The sequence below is a fragment of the Pezoporus flaviventris genome, unplaced genomic scaffold, assembly GCF_033815535.1.
Source record: "Pezoporus flaviventris isolate CSIRO_AGI_PZ_B2104156 unplaced genomic scaffold, CSIRO_AGI_Pfla_v1 ptg000067l, whole genome shotgun sequence".
Taxonomy (NCBI): domain Eukaryota; kingdom Metazoa; phylum Chordata; class Aves; order Psittaciformes; family Psittacidae; genus Pezoporus; species Pezoporus flaviventris.
This window is the reverse complement of record NW_026892615.1, coordinates 1,240,050-1,264,189: the sequence shown is the minus strand read 5'-3', so window position 1 is coordinate 1,264,189 and position 24,140 is coordinate 1,240,050. Positions and strand designations below refer to the sequence as shown.

General features: G+C 44.2%; 1 long non-coding RNA gene across 1 annotated transcript; it reads left to right on the top strand.

The window, feature by feature from the left end:
• Positions 1 to 14,788: 14,788 nt before the first annotated feature.
• Positions 14,789 to 23,684, top strand: LOC133278724 (uncharacterized). Its single transcript, XR_009746676.1, has 2 exons — positions 14,789 to 15,265; positions 23,551 to 23,684. It is a non-coding gene; the product is annotated as an uncharacterized LOC133278724 (long non-coding RNA).
• The last annotated feature ends 456 nt before the right edge of the window (positions 23,685 to 24,140 follow it).

Here is a 24,140-nt window from a genome sequence, read left to right as displayed (position 1 = left end):
CGCAGTGCACTAAGCTGCGTATGCTGTATTTGGGAAGCACAGTGTGCCTGAATTGCTAGTCTTTGCCTGGCTAGCACTCTGCAGTTCAAGTCACCGGTTTTCAAGCCCTGAAAGTATGATGTTTGTGTTTACTTAGCGTGCTTTACTGCAGCAGTGCCCTAACAACTCAGTGAAAAAGAAGGAGCCCTCCATCCTAAGTGGAGTACAGACAGATGGTCCCTGCCCTGAAGAGCTTATAGCCTGTTTTCTGAGCCTGGGCTGGTATCTCCGGAACACTTAGATGACATCCATGGTCACAATGGTCTTTGGCCAGCAGTGTCTCCTGGCAGCCCTCTCCGGTGTGCACAGGCAGCCTGCCCTGATGTGCACTGCGAGGAGCAGCTGCCCCAGCTCTTCTGTGCTCTCAGCTGTGCTCCCTGGACAGCATGCTCCAAGTGCTTGGGGCCTTTGTCTCCCTTGTATTCCTCAGGATAGAGTGGGGAGGAGGGCAGCGGCTGCCGTCAGTGCTGGGCTTCAGCAGGATTCGGTTTCTGTGGGCCTTGAAGTCATTCAGCTTAAGGGTATTTAGGCTTTCCTATGCTAACTAATTCATAATATCAAAACAACAACAAAGTGACTCATTTCCTTTGTTTTATGCAATAAATACTGTAACTGTATTTGAAGTCATAAGGAATTGATCATCTTTTAGGGCTATAGACTGAACTATCTGTGTGCCAAAACCAATAGGAGAGGGCAGCTGGGATTGCATTCTTACCTCCTCTGTACAAAACATTTTGTTCTCCAATTTGCCTATTAGCAGAACATGGTATTTCAAAACTACTTGTGTTTGCCATCATACCATCAGTAAGTGTTTTGTTTGTTTGTGGAAAAGAAAAATCTTGCCTTGGCTTGGGCTATATGTCCATGTCCTGTATGGTGTGTTTACTTCCATTGGCAGGTGTTTCAGATGCTACCAGTTCCCCTGCTTTGCTTGTACTTGCTATAAGTCTGCTATAGAAACTGCTAACTGAAATGCAAAATAGCAGAAGTCTGAGAAGCAATGCAGTGCTAAGGGCTGCAATAATCTGTTACTTGCTTAATTAGTTATGTTAAACAGCTTAAGATATGGCATTATTAACAAATTCATTTAATTGTACTAAATAATGAGGATTGTAATTGAAATTATGGCCTTTGTTCCTGCAGATATTAAGTTGTGCCAAGTCTGCTTCTCAGTGCTGATCAATGACTGGCAATGGCCAGACATCATAATGTATTTGCATTTCTCAAACGCTAGAGGAAGAAAAGCCAGTTCAAACGTGCTTTGAGGATCTGAGGGAGAAAGTGAATGTTCCCTGCTGTGGAGAAAAAAAAGAAAGTGATTGTAGCTAAAAGCAGGAAAGTGCCAGTGTCACAGAATCACAGATCGGTTTAGGTTGGAAGGGACATTAGAGGTCATCTGGTTCCAGACCCCTGCCATGGGCAGGGACACCTTCCACTAGACTTGGATGCAGGGAATATTTTAGGCAATGGAGGAATGAGGCTGTTCTATGCTCTTGAAATATGTTCTTTAGAACTCTGAAAATATGTACTAAACTGATCCAGATTTGTTCACTCTCTAAGTGGGATAGTCAATAACAGTTTTCTAGTGTTCCACCTATCCTAGGGCTGCACAGTGCTGGCTTCACATCTTGCACCTTTCCTGTTGTAATGCCTGAAATTAAACAGTGTGCTTCCTGTTTAGATATCTGGTTGTACTATTTACATGTGTTCACCCACAGCATAATAGTATACAGACTAAATGTGGAAATGTTGGCTTAGGGGACCAGAAGGTAATTTAAGTAGCTTTCATATAAAAGACATACTGCTTGGACATAAATATTCTAATAACTGATGGGACGACTTTGCTCTTAATTTCTTTTCCTATCTCCTTGCCTATCAGCTGTTGCACATACTTATGACTGCATATGACAGTTTGCAATTGCCCACCTTCCTATAACATTCTATGCTTTCTACCTAAATAAAAGCCAAGTGTGCCCATTTGTGGAGGAGGAAAAAGCAAATAAAATAAATTAGTTTCCTTGGGCAGCTGCTAGTTGCACGTGCTTCCTAAGCACTGTTTTGTGGGCTGATGCAAGGTGATGCAAGTTCCCTCCAAGTTACCCTTGCCCCAGACCTCTGTGTTGAAGGACTGTTTCCAGCCCAGTGTGGAATACAGAAAGGAAGTATGGGAAAACGTAACTCCTGCACCCTGCTGTGCCTGGGAATGATGGGCTGCTTAGAGCCTGGCCTCAAACTGAAGAACCTAAAGTTGGAGCTTACCCCTGCCATTGGAGGAGTAGAAGAACTTCAGTGAAGAATATTAGCTCTTCTGCAGCTGTTGCAGTTTAAGCCCACCCGGTAACCCAGAACCACACAGCTGCTCGTTCATTCCCCCGCTTCTTCCTCGCCCCACTCCCAGAGGGATGGGAAGAAGAATTGAAAGAATGTAAATCCCACAGGCTGAGATAAGAACAGCCCAGTAACTAAGGTACCATAAGGCACTTTGTCCAGGTTGAACAGAGCCTTGGTGACATGGTTTAGTGTGAGGAGTCCCTGCCCATGGCAGGGGAATTGGAACAAGATGATCTTAAGGTCCTTTCCAACCCTAACTATTCTACGATTCTATGAAAAAACCCACTGCTACCACCAATAATAATCATGATAAAGGGAATAACAGGGGGAAAGAATATGAAACTGTAATGTTGGGGAATAAACAAGAGGAATTAGAGATGTGTGCACGTCTATGGGGGTATGTTATAATTGGTATCACAGAAAAGTGGTGGGATGGCTCCTATGACTGGAGTGTTGGAATGGAAGCTTAGAAAAGACAGGCCCAGCAGACGGGGAGGGGGAATTGCCCTTTATGTTAGGGATAGGCTGGAGAGTATGGAACTCTGTCTGGGGACAGGTGAGCAGTCAACAGAGAGTTTGTGAGTCAGGGTTGTAGGGAGAATAGGTATGGGAGACATTACTATGGGGATCTGTTACACACCATCTGATCAAGAGGTATCTGTGGATGAAGCACTCTACAGAGAGATAGGAACAGCCTCACACTTGCAGGCCCTTGTCTTCATGGGGGACTTCAACCACCCTGATATCTGTTGGAAGGACGGTACGGCCCAGCACAAGCAATCCAGGAGGTTCCTCAATTGTGTGGAAGACAACTTCCTTCTGCAAGTAACAGAGGAGCCGACAAGGAGAGGTGCCATGCTTGACCTCATATTCACCAACAGGGAAGGGCTCGTTGGAAATGTGATGCTCCAGGGCAGCCTTGGATGCAGCGATCATGAGATGCTCGAGTTCGAGATCCTCAGGACAGTGAGAAGAGCGTGCAGCAAGCTCACTGCCCTGGACTTCAAGAGAGCAGACTTTGGCCTCTTCAGGAACCTGCTTTAGTAAGGTTCCATGGGATACAGCCCCAGAGGGCAGGGGGTCCCAAGACTGTTGGTTGATATTCAAGGATCACCTGCTACAAGCTCAGGAGTGTTGCATCCCAACTAGAAGGAAGTGCAGCAGGAGGGCCAGGAGACCTCCTTGGATGGATAAGGAGCTGCTGAGGAAAATCCAATTAAAAAAAGAGGCTTGTGAAAGGTGGAAGCAAGGACAGGTGGCATGGGAAGAATAAAGGGATACAGGGATGTTGTCTGGGAAGCTAGGGACCAGGTTAGGAAAGCTGAGGCCCAGTTAGAATTAAACTTGTCTAGGGATGTGAAAGATAACAGGAAGGGATTCTATAGGTATGTAGTGAATAAAAGACAGACTAAGGACACCATGGGAGAACTGGCTACCCTGGATTTGGAGAAGGCTGAGGTTGTGAATGACTTCTTTGCCTCAGTCTTCACTGGCAAAGGCTCTGACCACACCATGCAAGCCTTGGAAGGGAGATGCAGAGACTGTGAGAATGAAGACCTGAGGCCCACTGTAGGAGACGAACTGGTTCGAGACCATCTTAAGAACCTGAACATGCACAAGTCCATGGGACCTGATGGAATCCATCTGCGGGTCCTGATGGAATCCATCCGCGGGTCCTGAAGGAGCTGGTGAATGAAGTTGCTAAGCCACTGTCCATGAAATTTGAAAAAATCATGGTAGTCGGGTGAAGTTCACGAAGACTGGAAAAAGGGAAATATAACCCCCATTTTCCAGAAGGGGAAAATGGATGACCCGGGGAATTACAGCCCAGTCAGTCTCAGCTCTGTGGCTGGCAAAATCTTGGAGCAGATTCTCCTGGAAGGCATGCTAAGGCACATGAAAAACAACAAGGTGCTTGGTGACAGCCAGCATGGGTTCACTGAGGGGAAATCCTGCCTGACCAATTTGGTGGCCTTCTGTAATGGGGCTACAGAACTGATGGACAGGGGTAGAGCAGTTGATGTCATCTACCTGGACTTGTGCAAAGCGTTCGACACTGTCCCACACAACATCCTTGTCTCTAAATTGGAGAGACATCAATTTGATGGATGGACCACTCGGTGGATAAAGAACTGGCTGGATGGCTGCACACAAAGAGTTGTGTCAATCACAGTATCACAGTACGCTAGAGATTGGAAAGGACCTCAAAAGATCATCTAGTCCAATCCCCCTGCCGGAGCAGGAACACCTAGAAAATGTTACACAGGAATGTGTCCAGGCGGGTTTTGAATGTCTCCAGGGAAGGAGACTCAACAACCTCCCTGGGCAGCCTGTTCCAGTGTTCTGTCACCCTCACTGAGAAGAAGTTTCTTCTCAAGTTTAAGTGGAACCTCTTGTGTTCCAGTTTGTACCCGTTACCCCTTGTCCTATCATTGTTTGCCACTGAGTAGAGCCTGGCTCCATCCTCGTGAAACTCCCCCTTTATATATTTATAGACACTTATAAGGTCACCCCTCAGTCTCCTCCAAACTATAGAGACCCAGCTGCCTCAGTCTTTCCTCATAAGGGAGATGCTCCACTCCCTTAATCATCTTTGGCTCAATCACTCCCTTAATCATCAATGGCTCAGTGTCCAGCTGGACACGAGTAACGGGTGGTGTCCCTCAGGGATCGGTGTTGGGACTGGTCTTGTTCAACATCTTCGTCGCTGACGTGGACAGTGGGATTGAGTGTGCCCTCAGCAAGTTTGCCGATGACACCAAGCTGTGTGGTTCGGTTGATACCCTGGAGGGAAGGAATGGCATCCAGAGGGACCTCGACACGCTTGTGAGGTGGGCTGGTGCCAACCTCATGAAGTTTAACCATGCCAAGTGCAAGGTCCTACACCTGGGTTGAAGCAATCCCAGGCACAGCTACAGGTTGGGCAGAGAAGAGATTCAGAGCAGCCCTGCGGAGAAGGACCTGGGGGTGTTGTTCCATGAGAAACTGAACATGAGCTGGATTCACTGTGTGCTTGCAGCCCAGAAAGCCAACTGTATCCTGGGCTGCATCAAAAGGAGCGTGACCTGCAGGTTGAAGGAGGTGATCCTGCCCCTCTGCTCTTGTGAGACCTCACTTGAAGTATTGTGTGCAGTTCTGGTGTCCTCAACATAAAAAGGACATGGAACTGTTGGAACAAGTCCAGAGGAGGGCCACGAGGATGATCAGGGGACAGGAGAACCTCCTGTGTGAAGACAGGCTGAGGAAGTTGGGGCTGTTCAGCCTGGAGAAGAGAAGGCTGCATGGAGACCCCATAGCAGCCTTGCAGTATCTGAAGGGGGCCTATAGGGATGCTGGGGAGGGACTCTTCATTAGAGACTGTAGTGATAGGACAAGGGGTGATGGGTTCAAACTGAAACAGGGGAAGTTTAGATTAGATATAAGGAAGAAATTCTTTACCGTAAGGGTGGTGAGGCACTGGAATCGGTTGCCCAGGGAGGTTGTGAATGCTCCATCCCTGGCGGTGTTCAAGGCCAGGTTGGACAGAGCCTTGGGTGACATGGTTTTGTGTGAGGTTTCCCTGCAGGTGGCAGGGGGTTGGAACTAGATGATTGTATGGTCATTTCCAGCCATAACTATTCTATGATTCTAAAAGGGGAAAAGACAAAGAAAACAATAAACACAAGTGATGCATAATACTATTGCTCACCACTCATCGATTGATACATAGCCCAACCCGAGCAGTGATGTGGGCCTCCCGGGTAGCTCCCCCCAGTTTATATACTGGGCATGATGTGCTGTGGGAGAGAATACCCCTTTGGTTAGTTTGGATCAGGTGTCCTGTCTCTGTTCCCCCTGGCTTCCCATGCCTCTCCTCCCTGGCAGACCATGAGACTGAAAAGTCCTTGGTCAGAGTAAGCATTACGCAGCAACAACTAAAACAGTCAGTGTGTTATCAGCATTGTTCTCAGATTAAATCTCAAACACAGCACTGCACCAGTTAATAAGGAAAGAAACAACTGTTAGAGCTGTACCCAGGAAGCATTGCTATAGTAACAAGCTGTATCAATCTTCTTTGCTATAATTACTTTGAAAAAATTATCCTCTGTAATAAAAGCTGGACTATCAACACATACCTAAATAGGCTTGTAGGTTCTTTCCCTTCTGCTAACCCTATTGAGTGTGCTCAGCAGCCAGGGATGGATAAAGAGCTGTGCTGCAGGAGATACGAGCAAGAGGAGCAGCCACAGTGTCACAGCAGCTCAGTCACAACCCCTTGGTTTAATTCAGAGCTCCCCAAGTTTCCCATGTTCCCCAGTCTACTTAATAAAAATCAAAGCATTTAAAAAACACCAAACCAAAAAACTGTTGACCTTGGATGACTTTAGCAGAAACTGCATAACTAATGCTAGATCTGGGGTCGTTACTTTGGGGAAGAAATGGAGAAAGGTAAGCAAGAATTGGTCATTCTTTCTATGAAGAAGACTTGGAGAAAGACATTATGCTGGAGTTTCTTCTAGTCTAGTGAAGCCCTAATGCAGAAATCTGTTTGCCTGCAGAAACAGGAAATTAGAGAAAGATGCTATAAGCTACTGACAAGCAATATGTGCTGTACTAGAAATGAGTATGTCAAACCTGACTTGTAGTGAATCTGCTGTGGTGCCTGCAATAACTCTTTAGATATGCTTGGTCTTTTCTGTGGTAAGAATAAACCTTTTCATGAGTGTAATGAAACCCTGTGAATAAAGAAACTCTTCATATTGCATGGGAAATACAGTGACAAGAAATAGCTATTTCTCCACAGTGAGATTTAAAAGCTGAAGATGCAATCAGCAGTGATTTGAATGGGTAGCTGTACCATTAAAGCAAGATCCTAGAAGCAATCCAGGACAGTGACAGAAATTAATGGAAATGACTATATGTTCTAAACCTGAGCATAGGAGACCAAATTCTATCCCAGGACTCCACTGTGGTAGGTTCTGAATAAATGCAAAACCTAAAAGCATTTTCTGCTGAAAAGATCACTTTATTGATATTGTGAAATAGACAAATCCAGGTTGGAATGCAGTGTACTGCTTTCATAATTTATTTAGCACTTACACTGTGATCGTGAACAAATTTCCCCATTTTTCCATGCAGTTGGAAAACAGAATGAGTGACAGTTCTGACCCAAGGAGCTTGTAGTTTAAAGTTGTAGTAAGAAGGCAAGAAAAGCAAGCCTAGTGGAGTGCAGAAACAGTGCAACCAGTTGAAAAGCATGTCATGTCAGTGTGTCTCTAAAGTTTGGATGGGGATCTGCACCCTTAATTCATGTGAGCAGCTTGTACAGACCTGCTGGTGAAAGCTGGTGTGAAACTGGAATTTCCTGTTGTTCACAAATTGTTGTGACCTTTATATTTCACCTAATGGAGGTTGTTGACATCCACATGAGCAGCATCAAGCATGAAACTATGACCAGTTCTTGTCAGTAGCAGCTGTAAGTGAATTATTAGAAAATTACTGGCAAGGAAATGCAGAAGTCTAAATCCCGTATTATTGCTGTTACTGTAAAATCTCATCGTTTTCTGCAGACCACAATATCATAATATCTATAAACAATTAGAATAAATCAAATATTCCCCTTTGTTTTGTCTGAGATTGGTTTCCAATTAACTAATGTGCTTTCCTGAAACCAGTTTTGTGTAGCCCTAATGGCTTTGGCTATGAAATGAGAACACCAACTGAAGGATTGCCTAACCACAAGGTCCTTTAACTGTCTTTGAGGAAGTGCTGTGTTACCTTAGACTGAAAAACTGTCCTGCTGTGCTTCCTGGTGCACACTAACACTTATATATAGCACTGGATGTTCATATTGCATGAAAAATCATCATAATGAAATCCGCATGCAAATATTCATTTCTGGAGTGTCAACACTCTGTAACAGTTTAAGGAACTTTTTAAAAAAAAAAATTTCCTTTTAATAACCTGGCTCAGCAATCCACTGAAAAGGCACTTGAGTTCCACTGAGGTGGATGCTGAAACTCCATATGTGTGATATATATCAGCTGAGGACTTGTGCCAGTGAGACTTAAGATATAGTTATGTGCTTTCCTGAATTGAGAGCACAGAGGATAACATTCATCTCATGAAGCTGGTTAAAAGGGCATAAAATACTTGAAGGGGGTCAGGTGGGGGTGGGGTTGGTGATGGCTGTTTGTAATAATGCAGGAAAAAAATAGAAGCCCACATAAGTACAGCAACAGACTTGGCCTTCAGAGATAAAACCTTTCAATAATTAAACTTTTGCTAATGATCTCAAATGTCCCCTGTGCTAAATCTTTTCTCCCCACTTTCTAATACAGTGGTCTATAAAGCAATTATGAGTCAGAATCATCATTTCGTTTAATAGACTGTAGCATGTTGTTGGTTTTTGTGTATTTTTAATTAACCATGTGGTACATTATTGGATTTTGTTATAAATAAGCTTAGAAGTTAGAGGCCACCAAATGCAGTCCATTGTTTCAATATACCTATCCTCCCTTGCTTTTTTCACTAACCCTGCATCCTGACAGCATTTCCATAGGTGACTGAGTAGCTTTATTGGTAGATGATAATGCAGGAACCATTTGAGGAATAAACCACTTTTACAGCTTATTACAATAATAATAAAGTTTCCTTTCAGGTTTTTTTAGAGTATATTTTATTAGATCTTAATATTTCCATGAAATACAAGAAATAAGCTCCTATTTACTCAGTTGTCAGCAAAAGGATGTTCTCTGGTGCCTGTTTGGTTTCCAGGGGTTCACTGCCTATCTGCTCTGTCCCTCAGAAGAGTCACAGAAGATGGCAAAGAGCTCCAGTCTCTTTTGTATGTCCTCCTCATGCCCACAAAATAGTATGCTCATTTGAGCTTGGCTTGCTTGGAATTCCTGGAAACCTTTCACTAGGTTAGCAGACCATGTGAAAAGTGGAGTTTTAAGGTTTGACCTGTTGTCTTTAGGAAACAAATAGTATCCTATATGAAAGAGTATAGAATACTGTATTTTATAGTATAGTATCTGTCCTGCGTTTAGCAGCAGCAGTCATTTTTCTCCTTAGTAGCTGGTGCAGTGCTGTGGTTTTGACTTTCAGCCTGGGAACAGCGCTGATAACACCGATGGTTTTAGTTGTTGCTCAGTAATGTTTAGTCTGACCAAGGACTTTCTGAGTCTCATGCTCTGCTAGGGAGGAGGGGAAGCTGGGAGGAAGCAGAGACAGGACACTGCACCCAAACTGACCAAAGAGGTATTCCATACCACAGCACGTCATGCCCAGTATATAAACTGGAGGCAGCTACCCAGAAGGGGTAGATCACTGCTTGGATCAGGCTGGGTATCAGTTGGTGGGTGGTGAGCGGTTGTATTCTCTTCCCTTGTTATTTCCCTTATTATTATTATTATTGGTGGTAGCAGCAGTGATTTGTGTTATACCTTAGTTACTGGACAGTTCTTATCTCAACCCATGGCAGTTACATTCTTTCAATTCTCCTCCAGGAGCAGGGGGAGGAAGAAGTGGGGGAGTGAGTGAGCAGCTTCGTGGTTCTGAGTTACCAACTGAGCTTAAACCACAGCAGTATCCTGTATTTATACTTTGATAAGTACTGAGATTAGTCATTTCAGTCTAAAACCAATCTTTTATTATAAAAATTATGAAAGAGAGAGAGAATCTGGCAGTGAAAATGATGCCTTTAACTTCCAGCCCCACAAGACTCTGCTAACTATTCTTTGAGCAATATATTCCGTTTGGTGTCTGTGGAACATGTGTGGCAAGATGTATGTGTGATTTACAAACTCCTTGCCTGGGACTCCTGGGGTAGTTAATTGGCTTTAGATATTGTTGTCGTACCATTTTGTGAATATATTAACTGTTGCTGAAGTCTTGTTTTCTTTGATTTAAATGTTGTGAAGTTTCTGAATGGATGATGAGGAATGAGATGCTGGAGAGAGTCAGAGCAGCGTTGTCAAAACTGTCAGGCTGACACAGTTCTGTTCAAAACCAGCTTAGTTTGATATGCTCAGAGAGACAAAAAGATTTCCAAAATCAGGTTGCTGAATGCCAAAATCATTCTTGATAGAGTTTAAAACTTATGCATGTTAAACACACTCATTTAACTCCCTCCTTATTGCTTTTAGAGTAAGTCTAGTTCCTTTAACAACCAGTCCATGTGAAATCCGATTGAATTTAGTAGAACTTAGTTTCTTGTGTGATCATATATGTAAGCAAACATTATGGAGAGCAGTCTAACGTGACATGTGCAGCACAGAAATATTTTCTATGGCTGTTAGGTAACCTCATGAAATTTCATACAGGTAACATTTAATTGTAGTTACTATAAATGGAAAAATAATTTCTGAAGCACGTAGTGTTTGCTTAGTTGGCTTCTGCTGAGTGTAAGAGGACATTTGCTCATCCAACCCCATCCTTTTTAAGGACAAAACTGAGTGTTTGATATGGATGCTTAGGGAACAAAATTAGTTATAGTTGAGACATGAGAAGTGTTCTGAAATTTGAAAGTGGTTATTAGAATAGAGATTACTGCTTACTGATACAGTCAGTAAAATTCTTTATGGAGGTGACTGAAGGAGGAGTAGGAAATTATGGCAAGCACAAAGCTGTAAGTGTTATGCTCAGCATTTAAAATAAGGGTTAACACATTCATTAATAACCAAAGCAGTGCTTTCTGCAGCATGAAAGTATTTATTTGGAAGACTTGTTTATACTGGGGTTGACTGAGCTAATGTAGTTACATAATGTGAGTAGTATAACTTTTTAACTGTATTTAATATTCAACAATAGGCTTTTAGTTGCATATACTCTGAAGAGCATACAGAAGCAACAGGCTTAACAAGATGGTGTCACTCGGCACCCACTGCTGGGGTTTTTTGAAGTCCTCCGTGTTTTCCACTGCTTAGTTGTGATGTTCCAGGGCTGCCCGTGGAGCTGAAGGCAGGGCTGCTGCACTTAATTTTTTTTCCCCCCGAAGACGTAAAAACAGACTACATGTGGGCTGTTGAACCTGAGTCTCACCTTTCAGCCTTCCAGCTGAAGCCAAACCTCAGGATTAATCTTTATAATTGAAAACAAAAATGTGACACACAAGTTTTTTCCGGGGAAAAAAAATCTTTTCCCTATTGAGGATGAAAGCGGGGGCATGATTTCCATCCCAGTCTGCTGCATGAGGCTGATTGCTGAAACCAGCAGTTTACCGTGGGACAACGCAAGGGGCGCAGCTGTGCAGGTCTGTGAGCAGGACAAAGCCCGTCAGCTTTGAGTTCATGGTGGTTTTGTTTAAGGAATCAAAATGGGCAATGTCCTCAATTCTGTCCTGGCTTACACCTAATTGGAGAACTTGCACACTACATTTTTCTGCTTTCTTGGGAAGGAACTGGGGTCTTGAGTTAACTTTATTTCATATACATACACCCCTGTTACCACAGAGTGTTCAAATTTAAAAGGCAAACCTACATTTTTTTGATTCACAAAAAAGACAAAAATCCCTTTTCATCTTCAGTATCTGGAAGATGTCAGCTCAAAATGCTGTCAGATTCAGGGGGGAAAAAAAAAAGGTAAATTTCATCTAAAATTGCCTATATTTTCATTCCAGAAATTATGTTATCCTCACTATTCTCATTTCATCATCATTTCTCAAAGCACTGTAATTCACTGTGTAGGGATCAGAAGCCGCATGATGCTGTATTTGTATCTCCTTGTATTTCTCAGGAAGTAATTTACCCCTAATGAATTACAATCAGTGCAGTTGTTAAAGTTGATATTTGAGGGTATACTTTAAACTAAACTTTGCTTTTCAGAGTATTTAGCGTGAAGTCTCAAATGGTCACAGGGCAGAAGTAGGGAAGTTCATGAATATGTCTTAGAAAAAACAATCTTCTTTTGAGTGTTTGTTGAAACTCAAGGTAAAGGCTGCCCTTGTGCCCTGTGGTACATCAGAGGGAACGTGTCTGGCCATGCTCCCAGCAGGTGCCAGCCTGTCACAGGCCCAGCTGCTGCCACGTGCCCTGGGCCACCTCTGCCAGGGTCAGGTACAAGACACTGGCCACGGGAGCGCAGGAGGGCTGAGGCAGTGCATTTTCTGTAATGTGAGGGCTGTGCGTGTTAGAGAAAAGTACATTTATGAAGGCAAGAAAGAGGGGGCCAAAGACCTATTTCATGCCAGGGGCACCATCCCGTCTGTTGGGCATGGGAGGGTTTTTTACATCTGTTTCAAATCACACCTGTATGCAAATGTGTGAAAGAAAGTAATGAAATCCCTCTCGCTCTGGGAGGGCACTAGGAGCCTCGAGGAAACCCCAGCTCCATGAGCAGAGACTGATGGAGCAAAGCACATAAGCACAAGCTATGCCCATTATGTGACTGTAAGGTGACGCTGGCATTTCACTCTAGTACATTTCACTTCCTAGTACTCTTGGCCTGGTCTGACAGCGTAGAACAACTCTGACTTTGTACTTGATCTTTCTCTAAACTGAAAGTGAACTACTTGGATTTGATGGAAGCATAAAATGTTCTGGCCAGCCTTTATTTTGTTTGAAGCATTTACTTCATGTACTCCCAGCCCTAGTTTACGTGTCTAGGAAAGATTGACCGATGAGCTCAGACCTCACTGGACTAAGATTAATTGTCTATTGCTAACTGTTTAAAGGGGATGAGTTGTTAAATTGCTCTGTCATAGCATGTTAAGTAAAAGTTAATATCTTGAGCAGAATGGGAATGAGACCATAGGACAGTTTTCTAAAGCTATAAAATTACATGTAGAGTGGAGGACTGACTTAAAACTAAAAATTTTAGAAAGAAAAAGAGCAAATTGCATGTGGAAATAGAATGGCTATTTGATCTGAAGTAAATTTAATACAACAAATCTAGAGTAATTTGAATATTGGGGTCAAGTACAGCTTTGTAGCTATGTAAGAGTTGCAGTCTGCTATTTTAATAGATACAGAAAACTAGTAGGCAAAAGTAGTAGGAAAACACAACTAGAGTTTGGAAGTAATATGTTTGAACATGCTATTCATAAGAATTAAATATACATTTAGACTTATATGCAAGCCCAGTAAGTATGCTTAGCAGCTCCAATACACTTTCAGTGTCGTGGCAGAATCTTTGCTTGTGTGATGGATTTTCTAGAGCATTGTAGATACCTCCTTCCTTCTCAGATGATACACTAAATACCTCCTCACCGGAACCTACTGGCCCAGCTCCTCAGCTTCAGACACTCTTTCTTTCTGTCTAAAAATCAAAATGGTTGGTCCCCAAGCCTCCTAAAACAGGTTTTCTTGAGAAGAGTAGGGTTTACTCAACGGAGAAATGTTTACCTTGTAACATGCTGTCTCAATCACACCTCTGTTTGCTCTTGCCCCAGGTGTATCATGCCATATGGAATTGTGTCCTTGAGGCTCTCCATGAGGATGCTGACTGTGAAGAACCATGGAGGTGTCAGAACTTGCAGAATGGGAAGAGGTTGCCTTGGAAGTGGACTGATCTTGCTGTCACGTGCAGGAGCCATGCAAAGTCTAACTCAGCAGCATCATTCCTCCTTATCACACTGAATTCAGCACTGCAAATCCAACAAGATTCAGTTGTCTGAAATTTTTTAAAGTTCAAGTCAACCAGGTTTTGTATTCTAACGTACAGGTGACAATCTCTGTTGTCTTAGCCTGTATTAAAATATACTATTAAAAAATGTAATTTTTTTGTGAGTACTGACCACTAGATCTCCTCTGTCAGAATATTACTGTGATATCAGTTGTTTTGGGTTTGCTTTTTTTTTTGTTTTTTTTTTGTTCTTTTTTATTGGAGCTTTTTGTCACCCTAGTTTTAGACATTGCTCACCCAAAATACCCTGACTGATAAAACCAAGTTGTTCAGTTTTCATTCTCTCCTTTTTCAGTATCACTTACGGTTTGCTTTAGTTTAGAAAAGCACATTAAACTTATTGGCAGCATTCCTTTTCACTGTGCTTGATGTACCTAATGATAAATGCTGCTTCACTTTCACTGCATGAAATAGATTCATGGTCTTTGTTACTCCTCATATATCCTGAACCCAGGACAATCCTACCAGAAGAAATAAGTAGGTGATAAACAAGACCAGTGAATGAGGGGGCTGAGATGGTTTGCCAGGCTGAGTCAGAACCTTTCTGGTATTGTGACCTCCAGGAAAGGATAATATGAAAAGGATGTCCTGTTTTTCCTGACCTGAAATCTCTCCAGACCTAGAATGGGAGGTTATTTTCAAAACCAAGTATGATTTATGTTGTGTGAGGTCAGAATTCAGCATTCTTTAATAGCCAAATTTTCCATTGACCTCAAAGAGAGCTTTGTAGGAGAAAGGACTGTGGGGTTCACAGTGATTTCTGTTCCTTTTTTACTAAGGAAAAGTCTTGGCTGGCTAACACTGTGCATTCATCATTTACAGAGTAAATGTACTGTTTAATATTAAAGAAATGATTCAGTATTTTAGTAGCAAAGTGCTTTCAGGTTATTAACTAGCATTATGATTTCTGTTCTACTGGTGTCACAAATGAAGTTCTGCAGGCTGGTCATTACCAATTACTAATAGATTGAGCCTTAAAAAGGCTCATTTTAATAACTTCTTACTATCCAGTTTTAAGTTTTTCAGTGCTGAGGGAAGCCTTGACACTCAGCATTGACCACTGAGCATTTTCCAGCGTTTAAAATATATTGCTTAAGCAGGGTTCTTACCAGTAGTAAGGTCTCCAAGACTGTTGATCCTTATGCATTAATTTATCATTTGTATCTTACATATAAAATTTTTCTTAATCAGTGTGTGATGCACAGTGATACATGTGGGTGACTCCAGCTGGAAATGAATCCAGTGGCATTTAGGAAAGATGCTCTTTTAGAACAAGTTTGCACACTGGAAGGTGAGTCAATTAAAAAGGAGAAGGGGGGATAGTCAAGTTAAATCTGTAGTTGACAAACATTTATTATTAGGATATATTAATATATTTAATGTTTAATTATGTACTGCTGTGTTCTAGTATTTTTTCCATGTACTTTAATACTTTATGAAACTTTTTAAAGTAAGTTGCTTTCTACAAATTTGCATCATAATTAGTAGCAAATACAGTGGCACCTATCATCCTAAGTATCAGAATATGAAGAGAAAACCAAGTTGGAGGTACCTGTTGGTTTCCAAAATACTGTTTTAATTCAGAAGAAAGGGCTTGACTGATTATAAGGGGTTTTTGCGAGGTGAGAAGGGCAATTCATCTTGCCTGGAATTAGCCAGGCACCCTCCTCTTACAAATGGTGACAAATGGTTCTTACAGTAACACTAGTGGGAATAAACTATTTACAGATAATGTGAAAAATGAAAGAAGATAAATCATTTCTGATAGTACAGCTAGAGAAATTTTAAGCCACAAGTGAAAACGGGTATTTATGTTGGTTCCAAGGAAGCCTTTAATAGCTGTCTATTTTCTTCCTGCTGTCTGGTATACACGATGCTGTAGAAACTTGCATGTTTTCTGTGATAGCAGTGTCTTTCAGAATTAAGATTTCTGGTCTGTTAGCAGGAGCACATGCATGCTGGGTGATGTGCTTGATTGTCTTGACATGCCAGGTGCCAATTCTACTGTCCCTGTTCAAGTGATAACCTTTTCTCCCTGTTGATAGCAGACTGGCCTCACCTTTATAGATTTGCTAAATTATTACAAAAATGATAAAATCTGACATTAAGATTTTTTGCATATTAAATTCAGTATCAACATAAACATAATCCCAGAGCAAATCTTTATCTAAGGAGGTTGGTAAAAATTTATCTCATTTCAGCCCATCACCTAGGCTGTCTCCCTTCCTGATTCTGTGCTGCCCTGGGAGAACTGCACATCAAGCTTGAGTATTGAACAGCCTGTGGGTACAGGTGCCCAGGCTGCCACGCCCACTGAGCACTTCTATTTTCCTGCTGCTTGTGCTGTGGTAGACTGCCTGCAAGGCTTCATTCTGAGTCTGGGCCTCTAGCCAAAATAAAAGCCAAAGACACATCAAAGGGCTTCCTCAGGGGATCACCAAATATTAAATTTAAACAGAACAGGGAGAAGTTTCTTTTCTGTAACCCAAGGCCAGGTATGAAGAATATTGTCAGAGATTAGTAAATCCTGGGAAAAGTATTTCCATTGGACAAATACATGTGGTTGCCAAGCTTAAAAAAAGGGCATCTAGGTAGCAGTATGCTGCAGGAAGACCTTCAACCATTAAAACTAGATTAACAGAGAAGGTGATAATTGCAGAAGGAGGTGGAATTATGTTGTGAATAATCCAAAAAGCATAGCGTTGACAAGACATGTTGAGAAGCGCAAGTGAGAGATTGTTTCGTAGAGCTTGACTGAGAACCAATTTGCACTTGGAGCAGGAGAATCACAAGGGAATTTGTGTGACAGAAACTGAAAGGGCAGTGGAATGACAGAGGTCTGTTGGTCTCTTAACCTGGTGCTTCCGGTGCTGCTGACCAGGTGTGCGGGGCTGAGCGCGGCAGGACCCGGGAAAGCACTGGCAGCAGCAAGAACACTGTGGTATGTTTCCTGAAATAGTGTGAGCAATTTATTCTGAGAGCAAAAATTGAAGTAACCTGTTCAGGAGGACCAAAAAGAGGAATTCTGAGAGTTTAAAAGCAGAAACAGAAATACAGTTTTTCTTGGGAATTTTCTGTTGCGTAACATTTTCATTGATTCTGTGACACTCAACACTGTTTTAATGTTCCAGATAGACAGTCAAGAGCCCTTTTTTGGCAGAAAGGGAATGTAATATAATCTAATCTCCCTGCAATCCCTTGGTTCTGTCAGTAAAAATGTGCAGTACCTGTGGAAGAAGCCTGGCTGGCTGTAGGAGATGGTAAGTTTGAGGTTCTGGTGTAAGCCAACATGTGAGCTATACACTGGCTTGTTTTGTTCACTGCTGATAAATTTGCTTTGGGCAGCAAACTAGGACCCATCAGACTCCTTAGCTCTGAGCACAGTAACCTGGGAAAAACATTGGGTCGCAATGCTGGATAGCAGACAGATCTCATGGATGCCTCTCTGCGTATAGAATTGGACGTTTAACAAGCTCAGAATCTGCCTCTTCCAGAGTAGGTGTTAATTACACTCTCAGAAATGTTACAGAGTGAATTTGCCCACTGATGAGATTGGCTCCTCTTGAGCAGTGTTGTTGTTGAGGTCTTCCTATGTCACTTACTCTTATAATCTGTCCTCTCTGTACAAAATACTACTCCAGATTGAATGGTCACCTTCAAATAAATTATCAGGAAAATGTGTATGAAAAAGAAATACAAAGGCTGTGAATCAGTCTTGATTCTTAACTTGCCAAAATCTTTGGAATCAAAATCAGAAAAAGTGTTTCACAGTGCTGGCAGAAATATGAAAGGCTCCTGAAGTTACTTGGTGGATAGTTTCAATACGTGCAGTTTGCTTATACCTTTCTTCTGCTTATCTGTCTGTTCATAGAAACTGCTGTTCTCTGTCCAAAGTTTTTCAGATGTTTCCATTCCTTATCTAAACTTTAATGATTGTTTTCTCTCTCGTCTGGAAAGTTTGGAGTGCCTAATCTCTTAACAAGCTAGCACACTGGTAGGTGAAGGTGCAACCTTTTTCTGCAGTATTACCAGCAGTGTAGTTATTAACATTGCTGAGGTGGAATTAGCATTGTGCAGCACTGGAGACATAACTTGCCCAAAGACAGAGACCTGTTCTTGCATAGGGTGCTGTCTTTTGTATTGAACTGTTATGCGTGAACCCAAGAACAAGCAGTCTTCACCTATTAGTGTGTCTTCAGACACTGTAGGTATGAGATTACATGAAAGTGAAACTATACTTAATTTATACAATTCATATTTACTTATATTTATTTTGAGGCAGCTTTGAAAAATTATAATACAAACACATGTGTGTTAATTTACCATTCAACAGGTGCAACGAAGTTTAATTCTGTGCTCTAGCCACAGACTATGTGGGTTTTCTGCAACCCTTAATACTGCAGATGCAGAATCATAGAATCATAGGATAGTTAGGGTTGGAAAGGACCTTAAGATCACCAAGTTCCAACCCCTGCCATCGGCAGGAATGCCTCACACCAGACCATATCACTCAAGGCATTGTGCAACCTGGCCTTGAACACCACCAGGGATGGAGCATTCACAACTTTCTTGGGCAACTCATTACAGTGACTCAGCACCCTCACAGTAAGGAACTTCCTCCTTATATCTAACCTGAACTTCCCCTGTTTAAGTTTTAACCCATTACCCCTTGTCCCATCACTACAGTCTCTAATGAAGAGTCCCTCCCCAGCATCCCTCTAGGCCCCCTTCAAATACTGGAAGGCTGCTATGAGGTCTCCACGCAGCCTTCTCTTCTCCAGGCTGAACAGCCCCAACTTCCTCAGCCTGTCTTCATACAGGAGGTGCTCCAGTCCCCTGATCATCCTCATGGCCTCCTCTGGACTTCTTCCAACAGGTCCATGTCCTTTTTATGTTGAGGACACCAGAACTGCACACAATACTTCAAGTGAGGTCTCACGAGAGCAGAGGGGCAGGATCACCTCCTTCAACCTGCAGGTCACGCTCCTTTTGATGCAGCCCAGGATATGGTTGCTTTCTGGGCTGCGAGCGCACACTGAATCCAGCTCATGTTCAGTTTCTCATGGAACAACACCCCCAGGTCCTTCTCTGCAGGGCTGCTCTGAATCTCTTCTCTGCCCAACCTGTAGCTGTGCCTGGGATTGCTCCGACCCAGGTGTAGGACCTTGCACTTGGCATGGTTAAAGTTCATGAGGTTGGCATCAGCCCAGCTCACAAGCGTGTCAAGGTCCCTCTGGATGGCATTCCTTCCCTCCAGGGTATCAACCGAACCACACAGCTTGGTGTCATCGGCAAAGTTGCTGAGGGCGCACTCAATCCCACTGTCCATGTCAGCGACGAAGATGTTGAACAAGACCGGTCCCAACCCCGATCCCTGAGGGACACCACTCGTTACTGGTCTCCAGCCGGACATTGAGCCATTGACCACAACTCTTTGTGTGTGGCCATCCAGCCAGTTCTTTATCCACCGAGTGGTCCATCCATCAAATTGATGTCTCTCCAATTTAGAGACAAGGATGTCGTGTGGGACAGTGTCGAACGCTTTGCACAAGTCCAGGTAGATGACATCAACTGCTCTACCCCGTCCATCAGTTCTGTAGCCCCATCATAGAAGGCCACCAAATTGGTCAGGCAGGATTTCCCCTCAGTGAACCCATGCTGGCTGTCACCAAGCACCTTGTTGTTTTTCATGTGCCTTAGCATGCCTTCCAGGAGAATCTGCTCCAAGATTTTGCCAGGCACAGAAATGAGACTGACTGGGCTGTAATTCCCCAGGTCATCCATTTTCCCCTTCTGGAAAATGGGGGTTATATTTCCCTTTTTCCAGTCTTCGGGAACTTTACCTGACTGCCATGATTTTTCAAGTATGATGGACAGTGGCTTAGCAACTTCATTCACCAGCTCCTTCAGGACCCGCGGGTGGATCTCATCAGGACCCATGGACTTGTGCATGTTCAGGTTCTTAAGATGGTCTTGAACCAGATCCTCTCCTACAGTGGGCCTCAGGTCTTCATTCTCACAGTCCCTTCGTCTGCCTTCCAAGGCTTGCGTGGTGTGGTCAGAGCCTTTGCCAGTGAAGACTGAGGCAAAGAAGTCATTCAGAACCTCAGCCTTCTCCAAATCCAGGGTAGCCAGTTCTCCCAAGAGCTTCCTGAGTGGGCCTATGTTGTCCCTAGTCTGTCTTTTATTCACTACGTACCTATAGAATCCCTTCCTGTTATCTTTCACATCCCTAGACAAGTTTAATCCTAACTGGGCCTCAGCTTTCCTAACCTGGTCCCTAGCTTCCCGGACAACATCCCTGTATTCTTCCCAGGCCGCCTGTCCTTGCTTCCACCTTTTATAAGCCTTTTTCCATTGAAGTTTCCTCAGCAGCTCCTTATCCACCCAAGGAGGTCTCCTGGCCCTCCTGCTGCACTTCCTTCTGGTTGGGATGCAACACTCCTGAGCTTGTAGCAGGTGATCCTTGAACATCAACCAACAGTCTTCGCCCCCCTGCCCTCTAGGGCTGTATCCCATAGGACCTTACTAAAGCAGGTTCCTGAAGAGGCCAAAGTCTGCTCTCTTGAAGTCCAGGGCAGTGAGCTTGCTGCACGCTCTTCTCACTGTCCTGAGGATCTCAAATTCGAGCATCTCATGATTGATGCAACCAAGGCTGCCCTGGAGTGTCACATTTCCTACCAGCCCTTCCCTGTTGGTGAGCACGAGGTCAAGCATGGCACCTCTCCTTGTTGGCTCCTCTATTACTTGCAGAAGGAAGTTGTCTTCCACACAATCGAGGAACCTCCTGGATTGCTTGTGCTGGGCCATACCATTGCTCCAATAGATGTCAGGGTGGTTGAAGTCACCCATGAGGACAAGGGCCTGCGAGTGTGAGGCTTTTTCCATCTGTCTATAGAGCGCTTCATCCACAGATTCCTCTTGATCAGGCGGTCTGTAACAGATCCCCACAGCAATGTCTCCCATTGCTGTTCTCCCTTTAACTCTGACCCACAAACTCTCTGTGGACTGCTCACCTCTCCCCAGACAGAGTTCCACACTCTCCAGCCTATCCCTAACATAAAGGGCAACTCCCCCTCCCCACCTTCCAGGCCTGTCTTTTCTAAAGAGCCTGTAACCTTCCATTCCAACACTCCAGTCATAGGAGCCATCCCACCATGTTTCTGTGATACCAATGGTATCATACCCCCATAGACATGCACACATCTCTAATTCCTCTTGTTTGTTCCCCATGCTACGGGCGTTTGTATGGAGGCATCTGAGCCAAGCTCCAAATGAACCCAGCTCATTGGCTGGAGTGGCTGGGATATCTCTACGTTGCTCCAGGCATTTATTGTAGGTGCTGGCAGCTGACTGGGAGTGCTGGCATGGAGTGATGCCCCCCTCCCCCAACACATCTAGTTTAAAGCATCCTTGACCAGCCTGGCAAGCCTCAAAACAGCTCCACCAGCCCCCAGTAGACCTGGCCTACAAACTTGGGTTCCGTGTTTAATACACCCAAACCTCTGACTATGGCACCACCCTTCTAACTATTTGTTAACCTGGCCAATCCTCCTGGCTTTTTTAGGGCCCTCCTCTGTATCCTGGAGAATTGACAAAAAGACCACCTGAGCTCCACAGCCCCTAACTACCTCTCCCAGGGCTCTGTAGTCCTTCTTTATGTTCTCCAGGGTACTGCTATCTATATCCCTAGCACCCACATGGATCACCAGGAGTGGGTAATAGTCCGTGGGACTTACTAGAGCAGGCAGCCTCTCTGCCACACCCCTGATCCGTGCCCCTGGTAGGCAACACACCTCCCTTGAGACTGGGTCAGGCCGGCAGATGGGTGCCTCTGTGCCTTTCAAAGCAGAGTCCCCTACCACTACGACCCGCCGCTTTTTCCTGGCAGCACCAGTAGAGATCTTCTTTACCAGTGCATCAGCCGGCTGTTCCTGGCTCGAGTGCATTTCCTCATTAGCCCCCAGCAGGACAGCAAAGCAGTTCTGCATGGGGACAACAGATTTAGGAGGAAGCCCCTTGCTTTTGATTGTCCTTTTCCTCCTTTTTTTTTTTTTTTTGGTTGTTTTTATGTCACTATTTCCCAGTTTCCTGGGTTAACGGCCTCCTTCTTTCCTCCATGAGCTATGATGGACGCTTGAGGCCCCTGCACAGGTTGGGCCAGGAGCAAGCAGAGCCGCTTCCTCTCAGCTTCCCTGACACCTCGCAGCCTACTGACAGCGTCCCGCAGCTCAGCCCTGCTGCAGGAGCACCTCCACCAGGGAGCACCGAGAGCAGCCCTGCCCACCGTGCCCCCTCCCCTCACCAGAGCGGTGCAGGCACTTTCTGCACCCCGAGCTCTGCACTGCAGCCTCCCTCCCCTCTCACCGGCTCTGTCTGGGTGCCTTCGCTGCCACCGCCGGGGCAGCCAGAGCAGAGCTCCCGGCCCGGGCCCTGCTCACACGCCGAGTGCTCACCGCCCCTCACGAGCGGCCGCACAAACCGCCCCGGCCCTCCCTGCTCGCCGCGCTCCCGGGGCAGGTTTTTACCCACCCAGGGCTGGTGCCGCCCCTCCTGGCTCCGCACCCTGTGAGTCCCTGCTCGCCTCAGCGGAGCTGCCGGCTCCTGGGCAGGTCCTGGAGAGGACTCGAGGCTCCCTCGGTGGCTCTCGCCGCTCTCAGTTGAGGCTCCTGGACGCTGAGCTTCGGCCCGCTGAGGTGTTGAAGGCGTCCTCTCTCGAGCTGCTCACCTCAGCATCTTATAGTGCGGGTGGGCAGTAATGCAATTCTCACAAGCATCCCTCTAAAGGAGTGTCTGTTGTTTTGGGTTGTTTTTTTTAATTTCATTTCCTTAATTTTGGACCCTCATTCCTACCGGTGAAATGGGCAGGTGTCTCTGTCATGCCTTACAGGAATGCTACAAGCACAAATACAGCCTGAGACCTGTGTATCAAACTTCTCCACAGAAGACTTGCAATTTGTCAGTTTGAAATTTCTCCCTGGGAAAAGGTTGATGCCACCATTGCTCACAGTGAGGAATGTGTGTGTGTGTACAGGGTAAGGGGAAAATCACTTTTTATGTTGGGTATGTAGATTACAAAGCCTTGTTGTAGTTTGAGTCTAGAAAGTCATTACAGAACCTTGTAGATGAAGAAAATATAAGCCTTCAATTCCTTGTGTTTCTGGGCAGTGAGCAGCAGGGCTGCACAGCACGGCGGCTCTTGTGGCCCCCAGTGTTTCAGTGTCAGGTTGCATGGTGCAGTTCCCCCTTGTTCATCAAACTGTACTGTGAGACCTCTGTTTTCAGATTTCAGTGCGCAGCTAAGCAGCTCGCTTTGAATATATAATTGGTTTTCCTGAGGGTATTTCTCATTGGCACTTTAAGAACGATTTAAATGTTTCTAACCTGCACATGTATTCTCATGCTTAAACCCCCTGTAACACATCTGTGTTTGCTGCAAGTTAAGTGTTTCTGGTTGGTTGTCAAGTGTTCTGGGATATCTGTTATTACTCATTTGTGGGTTTGCAGCTCAGATTACACTGTCTGTCTCAAATATATGCTGTGAGTTTAAATTCCATTTTATGTTCTTTTTGTCAGGGGGGTGGAAGGAGGAGCAGAGCAGGGAAATAGCAATAAGGTGTACCACTGTAGGAAAACATGCTTGTGAGTAATTTGAATGTAAAACTGGCACAGATTTTTCAAGATAAAATTTTGTCAATGTATTTTCAAAAGCTGTAGACTTTTACATTTTTATGTTTGTTTGTTCACTACTTTGCCATGTTCTTACATGTATCTGTAGCCATTCACATATACTTATCAGGTGTCATCTTAGGCCTCCAGCAGGAGAATCACTTAATTAATGCAAACCCTCAACAGGATGACCACTTGGAATTAAATTCTTTACTCTTGTTAAACTTCATACATGATTGAGTTCTATTTTTTTATCTTCAGTATTTCCATTAATTTACCACCAAAGTTTTTCTCACTGATTTTAACAAGTGAAGTGACCTTTTCAGCTGGTGTGCTCATGGCCATGTTCACTCAAGCATTAAAGGACCATTGCTTTCTTGTAGTACAAGTCCTTGTAAATGGAGATGTTAGAATTTTCATGTGAACATGATACCCCAGGGGACACTCTGGGTTGTTGTTCAGTACAGGTGAGGACCGGGAATGACAGAAGCTCTGTG